Here is a 14,284-nt window from a genome sequence, read left to right on the forward strand (position 1 = left end):
TAGAAAACTTGTCACTTGACCCAAATTAAAATACATCAACTGCGTGTGTAGCCGTGATGGTCTCTTCTCGGCGGAGTCCGGGAAGTGAACACGGTCTGAGTTATGTATGACGTAACTAGGTGTTCAGGATCACTTCTTGGTAATTGCTAGTTGACGACCGCTCCGTTGCTTCTCTTCTCGCTCTCTTTCGCGTATGTTAGCCACCATATATGCTTATTGCCGCTGCAGCTCCACCTTATTACACCTTCCTTTCCTATAAGCTTAAATAGTCTTGATCTCGCGGGTGTGAGATTGCTGAGTCCTCGTGACTCACAGATTCTACCAAAACAGTTGCAGGTGTCGACGATGCCAGTGCAGATGATGGCGTCGATCTCAAGTGGGAGTTCGACGAGGAACGTGGTCGTTACTATGTGTCTTTTCCTGATGATCAGTAGTGGAGCCCAGTTGGGACGATCGGGGATCTAGCATTTGGGGTTGTCTTATTTTCATCTGGATTTTGACCGTAGTCGGTCTTTATTATTGTATTTTGGATGATGTATGAATTATATTCATGTATTGTGTGAAGTGGCGATTGTAAGCCAACTCTTTATCCCATTCTTGTTCATTACATGGGATTGTGCGAAGATGACCCTTCTTGCGACAAAACCACTATGCGGTTATGCCTCTAAGTCGTGCCTCGACACGTGGGAGATATAGCCGCATCGTGGGCGTCACTAGTTGGTAATCAGAGCCATCCCCGACTTAGGAGCCCCCTGCTTGATCGAATCGCTGGCGTTGTTGAGTCTAGAACAAAAATGTTTTGAGTTTTAGGATTATATATATCGGAGAGTAGGATTCTTTTTACTCCTCAGTCCCTTCGTCGCTCTGGTGAGGTCTCCTGACGTAGAAGTTTTGACTATTCTCTCCTCAAATTTCACTAAATTTTTTTTAGGATCACGCGGGTATCTTGGAATCGTTCCGATGGTTTTGTGACGAGAGCATTGTTCTTGGTGCCTCCTGACATTTAGGGGTTGTGGCAGTGTCCCGGGGAGTTGAGCTCCGAGGTGTTGTCGTCACAATTTTATCGTTGCAGTTCTGGAATACCTGAGTTTCGCCGACATCGAAATCTCTTTTATGCAGTTGTTGGTGAGATCACCTCGACGCCACCCAGTACTGGGGCGGGAGTTTGGGAGTATTGCCTAACTTGTATAACGGATGCTTTTCGAAGGTTGAGGTAAACGATTTCCGAAGGTTTCTTGGTTATGTGTTGACGGATGGATACAGCTGGATTTAGGGATTGCTAGTTTGGGTGATATATTTTGTGTCCCCTGTATCCCCAACACCAGATTGCATAACCAGAAAGTTTCGGGAGTTTATAAGTGGGAATTCTAGTAGCCTTAGGATATCTTTCCGACAAACGCATGATATGAGATTGGGGTTCGACGTCTAGTGGTCCGCCTGTACACGGTTGGTTTTACAGTGGTCTCGTAGTGTCTTAAAGAGTCCATGGCTATGCCGACTCGGGGACGCTTCGTATGTCATGTGCACAGCCTTGTACATGATGGTGCTGTACGATTGAGCCCGTGTGGGCCCCACCATGAAAACTTCGGACGAAATCTCTATCATATGTTTGTTCCGGCTTATTCTGCAAGCCAATACTTTGTTTTGCTTTGTATTGTGGTATTCGAGTTGCTTCGAAGTCATATGTTGATTCCATATCTTTTTCAAGTGGCTTCTCAACTTACGGAAGTGTGATGATTTACTACAGAATTCATTCATTCTTCTTCGTTCGAATGTTTATTGTGAAGACTATATGTTGCAATTTCTATCCGTTGATTCTACTTATCTATTTGTCTATCAAGATGCTAACGGATGTCACCCTCTTCAGGATGGCTCCGCCAACGCGTCAGAATCCGGATCGCAATGAAGGGAGTCAAGCGAACCCTCCGCCACCGCCTCCACCTCCGGAGGCATGGCAACACGCCAATGCTCAGATGATTCTGCAACTCTTGCAAGAACGTACTCAAGGGCAAGGCAATCAAGGCAATCAAGGTCAAGGCAACAATCAGTTTCACTTTGCTACTCTCAACCAGTTTCTCGCAAATCAGCCCAAGTCTTTCAGATACTGTGCCGAGGCCACAGATGCCGATGATTGGCTCGTGGACATCAACAAGCATTTTGAATATAGCAGTCAGGCCTGAGGACTATGTCAAGTTCGCTTCTTTCCAGCTCAAGGACCAAGCTGCTGATTGGTATCAACAATAGAAAGATTCCAGAGGAGGTCGTGTGATCACTTGGACTGACTTTTGTCGGGACTTCAAAGCGCACCACATTCCACAAAGTGTTGTTGAGAGCAAGCGTGAGGAGTTCCGCAGTCTCAAGCAAGGCAACATGTCTGTGTATCAATACAACATCCAGTTTCAGAAACATGCTCGCTTCGCTAAACAAGACGTTCCTGATGAAAAGAGCATGATCTATCACTTCAGAGGTGGCCTTAAGGAGGATCTGCAGTTAGCTCTCGTTCTTGTTGAGCCTACTCAGTTTGATCAATTCTATAATATGGCACTGAAGCAAGAGGCTGCTCAGCTCAAGTGTGAGGCTTCTAAGAAGAGAGTCAGGGACGCAGTTCAGTCTTCTTCTTCCTCACTTGTGACAGCTAAGCAACAGAAGTTTTGGTTGCCTCCTCCTCCTCCGTTTCGTCAGCCTTATCAGCAGAAGAACAAAGGTGGCCATGGTTCTTCCAACTCTTCCAACTCTGGCTATCAGAACAAGTCTCAGAATCAAGCTCCAAAGTCCAATGCTCCTTATCACCGTCCACTCTCAGAGGTGACTTGCAACAAGTGTCAGCAGAAAGGTCACTATGCTAACAAGTGCTTCAACCAAAGGCGTCTTCCTCCTCCTCCTCCTGTCAGATCTTCCAGCAATGCAGTGGTCAAGCATAATCCAAAGTCTGCAAAGGTGAACATGATGAATGCAGCTCAAGCGGAGGAATCTACTGATGTGATAATGGGTAATCTTCCTGTTAATGATATTCCTGCAAAAGTCCTTTTCGATACTGGTGCATCGCATTCTTTCATTTCTAGACCTTTTGTGGCTATGCATGATCTGGTTACTGAAGTATTGCCGAGTCCTCTGTCTATTGTTTCTCTGGCTCGACAACTGACTTCTCGAGCATTCGTTCGGGATTCCGCAATCAAGATGGGCGACTATGAATTTCTGTCTTCTCCAATTGTTCTTGGTGACTCGGATATTGATCTTATTCTCGGGATGGACTGGCTTTCTAAGCACAAGGCTCAACTTGATTGTGCTGCCAGGGAAATTCAATTGACACACTCTTCTGAGGATGTGATTATTTATGCCGCTCGTGATGAAACCATTCGGTTATTTTCTCTCAATGAGAAGGGCGAATTGAATGCCATCTCTCAAATTCCAGTCGTTTGTGAGTATCAAGATGTCTTTCCAGAAGAGCTTCCGGGTATGCCTCCTCATCGGCCAGTTGAGTTCGTTATCGAACTAGAGCCTGGTACTGAACCCGTTTGCAAGCGTCCATACAAGCTTGGACCCAACGAGCTGAAGGAATTGAAGAAACAGCTCGATGAACAAGAGCGTCTGGGTTTGATCAGACCGAGTTCTTCTCCATGGGGTTGTGGTGTTCTTTTTGTCAAGAAGAAGGATGGCACGGACCGACTTTGTGTCGACTACCGTCCATTGAACAAGAAGACAATCAAGAACAAGTACCCACTTCCCAACATCAATGAGCTATTTGAGCAACTCAAAGGTGCTAAAGTATTCTCGAAGCTTGACCTTCGTATGGGTTATCATCAGATTCGCATTCGTGAAGAAGATATTCCCAAGACAGCATTCAGAACAAGCTTTGGTTCTTATGAATACACTGTCGTGTCTTTCGGCCTTGTCAATGCTCCTCCAGTGTTCTCTCGGATGATGAATTTCATCTTCAACCCCTATACCAATGAATTCGTTCTGGTGTATCTCGATGATATCTTGGTCTTCTCCAAGAATAAGCAGGATCACGCCAAACATTTGCGATTGGTGCTCGACAAGCTCAGAAAGTATCAATTCTATGCGAAGTTCTCCAAATGTGAGTTTTGGCTCGATGAAGTTCTTTTCCTTGGTCACATCATTTCTGCCAAGGGCATCGCTGTTAACCCCAAGAAGGTGTCCGCAATTGTGAATTGGGAACCTCCTCAAAATGTCAAGCATCTCCGCAGTTTTCTTGGTCTTGCAAGCTATTGCCGAAGATTCATTGAGAATTTCTCTAAGATTGCAAAGCCTCTTTCCAACCTCCTCCAGAAGCATGTGAAGTATGTCTGGTCTCCTGAGTGTGACGTTGCTTTCAACACTCTCAAAGAGAAACTTGTCACAGCTCTTGTCTTGACTCCTCCTGATGAATCCAAGCCGTTTGAAGTTTTCTGTGATGCTTCTCTCCAAGGTCTCGGTGCTGTGTTAATGCAAGAGAAGAAAGTTGTGGCCTATACCTCTCGTCAGTTGAAGCCCAACGAGAAGAACTACCCCACTCACGATCTTGAGTTGGGGGCAGTTGTCCATGCATTAATAACGTGGAGACATCCCTTGTTGGGAAGACAAGTGGACATTTTCACCGATCACAAGAGTCTCAAGTATATCTTCACTCAGCCCAACCTCAACCTCAGGCAGACTCGATGGGTCGAAATGATTCAAGAGTACAATCCGAGTATCGAATATACTCCAGGCAAAGCAAATGTCATTGCAGATGCTTTAAGCAGGAAGGCTTATTGCAACAGCTTAATTCTCAAGCCTTTCCAACCGGATCTTTGTGAAGCTTTCCGCAAGCTGAATCTCCAAGTTGTTCCTCAAGGCTTTCTTGCCAACCTCATAGTCTCTCCTACTTTGGAAGATCAAATTCGTGAGGCACAACTCCTTGATGCCATGGTGAAGAAGGTGAAACGTGGTATCGACAAGGGTCTTTCCAAATACAAGTGCTATCGCATTGATGACAGAGACACTTTGTTCTTCAAGGACCGGATTGTGGTTCCTAAAGGTGATCTACGGAAAGTCATAATGAACGAAGCGCACAATTCTCTCCTTTCCATTCATCCTGGAAGTACGAAGATGTACCATGACCTCAAGCAGTCGTATTGGTGGACTCGAATGAAGCGAGAAATTGCTCAATTCGTGAATGAATGTGATGTCTGTCGAAGAGTGAAAGCAGAACACAAACGACCAGCTGGTCTCCTCAAACCTCTTGCTATCCCAGAATGGAAGTTTGATCATATCGAAATGGACTTCGTGACTGGTTTTCCAAGGTCCAAGCGCGGAAATGATGCTATCTTTGTTGTCATTGACAAGCTCTAAGTGGCTCATTTCCTTCCAATCAAAGAATCCATCACAGCAGCTCAGCTGGCAGAGCTCTACAACTCCAGAATTGTCTCCTTGCACGGCATTCCACAATTTATTTCTTCAGATCGAGGAAGCATCTTCACCTCTAAGTTCTGGGACTCCTTCCAGAAGGCCATGGGCACAAACATTCGCTTCAGCACAGCTTTCCATCCTCAAACTAGTGGCCAAGTCGAGCGAGTCAATCAAATTCTTGAAGATATGCTCAGGGCTTGTGTCATTTCCTTTGGCATGAAATGGGAAGATTGTCTTCCATATGCTGAATTCTCCTACAACAACAGCTTCCAAGCGAGTTCGGGCAAGGCCCCATTCGAGATTCTCTATGGCAGAAAGTGCCGTACTCCTCTCAATTGGTCAGAGACTGGTGAACGCCAACTTCTTGGCAATGACTTAATCACTGAAGCTGAAGAAATGTGTAAAGTCATCCGTGATAATCTCAAAGCCGCGCAATCGCGCCAGAAGAGTTACTATGATAGTAAGCATCGTGATTTGGCTTTCGAGATCGGAGACCATGTCTACCTCCGCGTCTCTCCAATGAAAGGCACTCGTCGCTTCGGTATCAAAGGGAAGCTTGCCCCTAGATACGTGGGTCCTTTCAAGATCATTGGCAAAAGAGGCGACCTCGCCTATCAACTTGAGCTTCCTTCCAACTTCGCGAACGTGCACGATGTGTTCCACGTGTCACAGCTCCGCAAGTGCTTCAAGACGCCTGAGCGCACTATCAACTTCGAAGAGATTGACCTCCAAGAAGATTTGTCTTATCATGAGCACCCCGTTGCTATTCTTGAAGAAACTGAGCGCAAGACTCGCAACAAGTCAATCAAATTCCTGAAAGTGAAGTGGTCACACCATTCCGACCGGGAAGCCACCTGGGAACGCGAGGACCATCTCCGTTCCGAATATCCGGAGTTCTTTCAGTCCTAGATCTCAGGACGAGATCCTCTCATAGTGGTGGAGTGTTGTAACACCCCGCATGTAACTTGCCATATTTGTAACTCCGACTCTTGCCATTTTCGGCTATGTGTTATGATATTCCCTCCGTGGTCGGGTTTTGTTTTTCGTTTTGCATTGTCATGTCATGCATTTCATATCATGTCATCATGTGCATTGCATTTGCATACGTGTTCGTCTCATGCATCCGAGAATTTTCCCCGTTGTCCATTTTGCAATCCGGCGCTCCTATCTCCTCCAGCGCACCCCTCTTGTTTTCTTTCGTGTGCGGGTGTGAAACTTTCTCGGAATGGACCGAGGCTTGTCAAGTGGCCTTAATATACCACCCGGAGACTACCGGTGAAGTTTCGTTCCATTTGGAGGTCGTTTGGTACTCCAACGGTTAACCGGGCATCCGCAAAGTCCATTTGAGTGTCCAGAAACCCTCCCTCAAAACCAGCCCAAAACCCACCAAACTTTCTTCCATGCTCTAGGTCGTTCGATCACGATCGTGTGGGCGAAAACCGCACCTCATTTGGACTCTCCTAGCTCCCTCTACCTATAAATATGTGAGCATCCTGAAATAACAAACGCAGTCCAAACCCTAGCTTCGTCCCTCCGCGCGCCGGACACGTCCGGCGCCGGACGAAATTCCTGCGCCGCCGCCGCCACGTGTCGCCGTCGCCCGCGCCCGTACGCCGCGGCCCGCCCGGCCCGCGTCTGGCCCGCGCGGCCCGCGCGCCCGCCGCCGCCCGGCCTCCGCGCCCGCACCGCGCCGCCGCCCTCGCGCCTCGCCGCCGGCCGCTGCTGCCGCCATCGCCGACCCGCCGGCCGGACCCGCCGCCGCCTCACCGCCTCCCTGCGCCGGCGCCGACCCCCGCCGCCTCGGACCTGCCCCGCCGCCGGCCTCCCTCTCCTCCTCCATCGCCGTCCAGCGGCGCCCCCGAGCCGAGCTCGAGCTCTTCCCGATCGGGATCCTGATCCGGTCAACGCGCAGGTTCACCCCGAGCCCCCCTCTAATTTTCTAATTCCTGGGTTTTTACAGCAAGTGCATCTGTTCATAGTTGCATAACTCCTTGCATGTAGCTTCGATTCGCGCGTGTAATATGTCAAATTGTTCGTCTCGTGATGCTCTACATTTTGTTCAATGGCACCATGTTCATTAGAGGTCATCTTGATGCCCAAATCTCTATTGGAAGAAGGCTAGTTGCTGTTATTCTCTGGTTCTTATCAGAACTTGGAGATTGTCATTTTTGTATCTTTAAATCTGTGCATCTTATGGGCATGAACTCTACATGTGTTTTGAAGTATGCCATGCCATCTTTCGAGTGGTGTAGTCCATGTATTTTTATGATCTCTGTGGTGATTAGCACAAGCATGCAAAGTAGGATCCGTAATGTTTCTGATTTCAGGGACCGTGATTTTTCTAAGTCCTTGTCTGCTTTATTCTGTTGCCATGAAAACTTGATGCTACAGAGAGATCCATGCATATTTTGGAGATGTTTAGTAAGGATGTTTTGTAACTATAGTTGTAATTGATCCATTCGTGCCCTTGTTTGAAATTATGGAGTACCATAGCATGACTCAATCTTGCTCTACTTTTGCTATAAAATATTTCTGGCAGATTCTTAACATGATATGCAATTTTGCCAAGCTTGTTGTAGTTGATCCATACATGCTATGCTTTTGTTCTTGCCATGAATAGCTTCATAAACATTCCATCTTGCTGTAGGTATGCTTTTTTTGTCATGCATTGCTCTGTAGTGAGTGCATCAAGCTCACAAAGAGGCCTACATATTATTGTTTCTGCCATGCTCTGTTTTCTGCTAAGTCTGAAACCTGATAACGAAACTTGCTATGTTTACATACTTGCCATCATATCTTCTGGTCGTTTTTGGCTTATGGTCAGTAAGGGACTTTTGTCACATGCATTTAGTAGAACACTGCCATGCCTTGTTTTGCTATGTTATGTTCCTGTAGCATGTTTTTTTCGTGCTCTGGACATTGCTACCTGATGCTGTTTTCTGCCATGTCCAGTTTTTCACCAAGTCTGTGAACCTGTTATCTTTTGCACTTTTGCCATGCTTGTTTGAGCTTGATATGTTGTGATTTAGCTGTATCTCAGTGTTCATCTTTTGTCAAGCATCTCCTGTAGATTACTGCCATGTGCTTTGTTGCTATGTTGGAGTGCTGTAGCATTGCTGTTTGTTGCATTTTAAGTGCTATCATGCTGTTAATCGCAGATTCGTGTCATTCTTGTTTTGCTTGCCATTTGCAAACCGTGCATCCGTTTCTGGTGATCTTTATATCGATTTCGACCGATATCATCTCATCTTTCCAGTGGCATGCTTGGTTTGCCAAGTTACTGCCTTGTTCATCATTTTCCTCCCGGAGCACGCATATGCATCGCATATCATATCTTGCATATCATACATGTTTTGCATCATGTTGCTTGTGCATTTCTCGTTGTTGATTGTGGTTCCGTTTATTTGTGTTCTTGTCTTGGGTAGAGCCGGGAGACGAGTTCGTGAACGAGGAACCTGTTGAGTAAGCTTACGAGGATCAAGCTTTCGACAACTCTGAGAATCTTGCAGGCAAGATGACCACCCCTCGAAATCACTTCTATCTTTGCTTTGCTAGTTGTTCGCTCTATTGCCATGCTCCGCTACCTATCACTTGCTATATCATGTCTCCCATTGCATGTCAGCCTCTAACCATCCTTTCCTAGCAAACCGTTGATTGGCTAAGTTACCGCTTTTGCTCAGCCCCTCTTATAGCGTTGCTAGTTGCAGGTGAAGTTGAAGTTTGTTCCATGTCGGAACATGGATATGTTGGGATATCACAATATCTCTTATTTAATTAATGCATCTATATATTTTGGTAAAGGGTGGAAGGCTCGGCCTTATGCCTGGTGTTTTGTTCCACTCTTGCCGCCCTAGTTTCTGATATACCGGGATTATGTTCCTTGAGTTTGCGTTCCTTACGCGGTCGGGTGATTTATGGGACCCCCTTGACAGTTCGCCTTGAATAAAACTCCTCCAGCAAAGCCCAACCTTGGTTTTACCATTTGCCACCTAAGCCTTTTTCCCCCGGGTTTTCTAGAGCCCGAGGGTCATCTTTATTTTAAACCCCCGGGCCAGTGTTCCTCTGAGTGCTGGTCCAAACTAGAGCCCTTTGCAACACCACCTTGGGGAAACTCGAGGATTGGTTTTAGTTGTACGGACTGCTCATCCAGTGTGCCCTGAGAACGAGATATGTGCAGCTCCTATCGGGATTTGTCGGCACATTCGGGCGGCTTTGCTGGTCTTGTTTTACCATTGTCGAAATGTCTTGTAAACCGGGATTCCGAGACTGATCGGGTCTTTCCGGGAGAAGGTTTATCCTTCGTTGACCGTGAGAGCTTATGATGGGCTAAGTTGGGACACCCCTGCAGGGTATTATCTTTCGAAAGCCGTGCCCGCGGTTATGAGGCAGATGGGAATTTGTTAATGTCCGGTTGTAGAAAACTTGTCACTTGACCCAAATTAAAATACATCAACTGCGTGTGTAGCCGTGATGGTCTCTTCTCGGCGGAGTTCGGGAAGTGAACACGGTCTGAGTTATGTATGACGTAAGTAGGTGTTCAGGATCACTTCTTGATCATTGCTAGTTGACGACCGCTCCGTTGCTTCTCTTCTCGCTCTCTTTCGCGTATGTTAGCCACCATACATGCTTATTGCCGCTGCAGCTCCACCTTATTACACCTTCCTTTCCTATAAGCTTAAATAGTCTTGATCTCGCGGGTGTGAGATTGCTGAGTCCTCGTGACTCACAGATTCTACCAAAACAGTTGCAGGTGCCGACGATGCCAGTGCAGATGATGGCGTCGATCTCAAGTGGGAGTTCGACAAGGAACGTGGTCGTTACTATGTGTCTTTTCCTGATGATCAGTAGTGGAGCCCAGTTGGGACGATCGGGGATCTAGCATTTGGGGTTGTCTTATTTTCATCTGGATTTTGACCGTAGTCGGTCTTTATGATTGTATTTTGGATGATGTATGAATTATATTCATGTATTGTGTGAAGTGGCGATTGTAAGCCAACTCTTTATCCCATTATTGTTCATTACATGGGATTGTGTGAAGATGACCCTTCTTGCGACAAAACCACTATGCGGTTATGCCTCTAAGTCGTGCCTCGACATGTGGGAGATATAGCCACATCATGGGCGTTACATGAATACAAGTGCTCGATCATAGACGAGTCAGCGGAAGCAACAATATCTGAGTACAGACATAAGTTAAAAAAGTTTGCCTTAAGAAGGCTAGCACAAACGGGGATACAGATCGAAAGAGGCGCATGCCTCCTGCCTGGGATCCTCCTAACTACTCCTGGTCGTCGTCAGCGGGCTGCACGTAGTAGTAGGCACCTCCAGTGTAGTAGGAGTCATCGTCGACGGTGGCGTCTGGCTCCTGGGCTCCAGCATCTGGTTGCGACAACCAGGTAGAAAGGAACGGGGGAAAAAGAGGAAGGAAAGCAACCGCGAGTACTCATCCAAAGTACTCGCAAGCAAGGAGCTACACTACATATGCATGGGTATATGTGTAAAGGGCCATATCGGTGGACTGAACTGCAGAATGCCAGAATAAGGGGGCGGGGGGATAGCTAGTCCTGTCGAAGACTACGCTTCTGGAAGCCTCCATCTTGCAGCATGTAGAAGAGAGTAGATTGAAGTCCTCCAAGTAGCATCATAGCATAATCCTACCCGGCGTTCCCCTCCTCGTCGCCCTGTTAGAGAGCGATCACCGGGCTGTATCTGGCACTTGGAAGGGTGTGTTTTATTAAGTATCCGGTTCTAGTTGTCATAAGGTCAAGGTACAACTCTGGGTCGTCCTTTTACCGAGGGACACAGCTATTCAAATAGATAAACTTCGCTGCAGGGGTGCACCTTTTCCCAACACGCTCGATCCCATTTGGCCAGACACACTTTTCTGGGTCATGCCTGGCCTCGGAAGATCAACACGTCGCAGCCCCACCTAGGCACAACAGAGAGGTCAGCACGTCGGTCTAAATCCTATGCGCGCAGGGGTCTGGGCCCATCGCCCATTGCACACCTGCACGTTGCGTACGCGGCCAGAAGCAGACCTAGCCCCCTTAATACAAGTGCGAGCTTACGGTCCAATGCGGCGCGCGCCGCTCGGTCGCTGACGTCACGAAGGCTTCGGCTGATACCACGACGTCGAGTGCCCATAACTGTTCCCGCGTAGTTGGTTAGTGCGTATAGACCAAATGGCCAGACTCAGATCAAATACCAAGAACTCGTTAAGCATGTTATTTTGATGTAACCGCGGACGCCGTCCAGGGCCAGGCCCACCTCTTGCCTAGGTGGTCTTAACCTACCCTGTCGCTCCGCCACAAGATCCACTCGCGGGTACTCCTACGAGCCGACCCGACTTTAGTCACCACAGGTATCATGTATAGAGTATATAAGTATATACCCGTGATCACCGCCCAAGTGATCACGGCCCGATAGTATAGCATAGCAGACGGACAAGAATGTAGGGCCACTGATGGAAAACTAGCATCCTATACTAAGCATGTAGGATTGCAGGTAAAGGTAACAACAGTAGTAGCAAGGACAGGCTATGCATCAGGATAGGATTAACGGAAAGCAGTAAAATGCTACACTACTCTAATGCAAGCAGTATAGAGAAGAATAGGTGATATCTGGTGATCAAGGGGCGGGGGCTTGCCTGGAAGCTCAGCTGAGAAGGAGGGGTCGTCAACACCGTAGTCGTACGGGGTAGCAGCGACGTCGGTCTCAGCGTCTAGCGAGAGAAGAGGGGGAAGAAACAATAAATACAATGCAAACAAATGCACGACGATGCATGAGATGACAAAGCGTGATGCTAGGTGTGCCCTAACGCGGTAGTAGGTGATATCGACGAAGGGGGGAAACATCCGGGAAAGTATTCCCGGTGTTTCGTGTTTTCGGACAGATGAACCGGAGGGGGAAAGTTGCGAGTTCGATAGGTTAGGGATGTGTGGCAGACGAACGGGCTACGTATCCGGATTCGTCTCATCGTTCTAAGCAACTTTCATGTAGAAAGTATTTTCATCCGAGTTACGGATTATTTTCTATGATTTTCTAAAGTTTTAATCATTTTCTGATTTTAATTATTTATTTAAATACAACATTATCCAGAACAGTGCATGATGACGCAGGCATGACATCAGAGTGATGTCAGCAGGTCAACTGGTCGGTTGACCAGTCAAATCAGATAGGTCGGTCCGTTGGGACCCACATGTCATTGTCAGGGGCACTAACAGGAGGGTTTAGACTAACTAAATTGGTTAATTAGCGGGTGGGGCCCAGTAGTCAGTGAGAGATTAAGATTTTAATTAACTAATTTAATTAATTAACAATTTATCTATTCAATTTTATTCGTTTATGGCGTGGGCCCCGCATGTCAGTGCCATTGGGCTACCCAGTCAGCACGTTAACTGGGTCAACCCAGTCAACGGGGCCCCCATGGCCCACTGGCAGTGACCCAGGGGTGGGGCCTGCCTAGCCACGTCGGCGGACGGCGCCGGAACGACGCCGGCGAGGCAAAACATGGCGGCGCGGCTCGGGAGGTGAACGGAAAACACATACATGGCACCGTTCGTGGAGTTTTTGGGCGCGTTCAAAAGCTACGGCTGCGCCGCGTCCAACGGTGGTGGTTGTGGCGGCAGGGGTGAGCAGAATCGAGCGAGGCGAGCTCATCGGCGGACGACCGGAGTCGCACGTGAGAGGAAACGGCGACGCAGCACGCTAGCGAGCGAACTGAGAGGCTAGGCGAGACATGCGTTAGGTGGCGAATGCAACGGGCGCTGGCCCGTGACCATTTGGTCACCGGAGGCACGCCGGCGACGAGCGCAGGCGCTAGCGCGTTCGGGCGCTCAACGAGCTAGGGTATAGGGGCCATATGGAAGTGCGTGCGCGGGTGCGTTCGGTCCCTGGGCGCGCCAGGAACACGATGCCGTGCTCAGGCGAGCACGACGGAGAGCATGGCCACGGCGGCAAGGCGATCCGCGGCGAAGGGCTCTCGGCAACGGCGACGAGGTAGCTACGGTGCGCGAGGGGCTTAACGAGGAGGAGCAGGAGGCGGGGGAGCTCACCGTGCGGCACGCAAGATGGCCCGTGGTGGTTTAGTAGCAGCAGGGGGCGTCGCCGGAGTTGGTGAAGAACGGCGGTGACCGGAGATGTGGAAGAAGGGGGCGTTACAGCAGCGCCTCCGAGCTCCAGCTGCGGCCACCGGTCGACGAGGAAGACGATGGCGGAGACGACGGACACGCTGGCGAGGCGAGGCGATGGCTGTGGCCGCGCGTTTCACGGCGGCGGGTCCATGGCGGCGTTCGGCGCGGTGGGGAACGAAGGGGAGAGGGAGGTGGATCTGAGGGGGGAGGCGCAGAGGCCAAGAGGGAGAGCGGGGGGGGGGGGGGGAGGGGGGTGGGCGAGTGGGAGGCGGGATCGAGGAGGCGGGGGCGTGGCGGCCTTATCCTCGACACCGGCGAGGGGGTCCGGCGGGGACGCGCCCCTGTTCCGACCCTTGTCGGGGGAACAGGGAAGGGGATGGAGCGACCGAGGGAGGCGGCTGGGCCAGGTGGGCCGGCCTGGCTGCGAGCTGGGCCGTCTGGTCCAGGGGGTCCTTTTCTCTTTTTTTTTCTCTTTCGTCTTCTGCTTTTATATTTTATTTTCTGTTTTATTTCACTTTAAAATACTTAGGCACTTTCTAAAAAATGTTTTCTCCACAATAATTACCAGTGCAATATTTGGCACCCACCGAACATTTTTGTTTTCACTTTTGAAATTTTTGGGTGTTTGTCACTAATTCATTTTTTTGAATTTGAAATGTTTTGATCTAACACTTGATTAGCAACAGTAACAGAGATGACATGGCATCATCAGGAGAGTTTTACTGTAGCCTAATTATCCGGGCGTTACAATAGTGATGTGCATT

The sequence above is a fragment of the Aegilops tauschii genome, chromosome 2, assembly GCF_002575655.3.
Source record: "Aegilops tauschii subsp. strangulata cultivar AL8/78 chromosome 2, Aet v6.0, whole genome shotgun sequence".
Classification (NCBI taxonomy): domain Eukaryota; kingdom Viridiplantae; phylum Streptophyta; class Magnoliopsida; order Poales; family Poaceae; genus Aegilops; species Aegilops tauschii.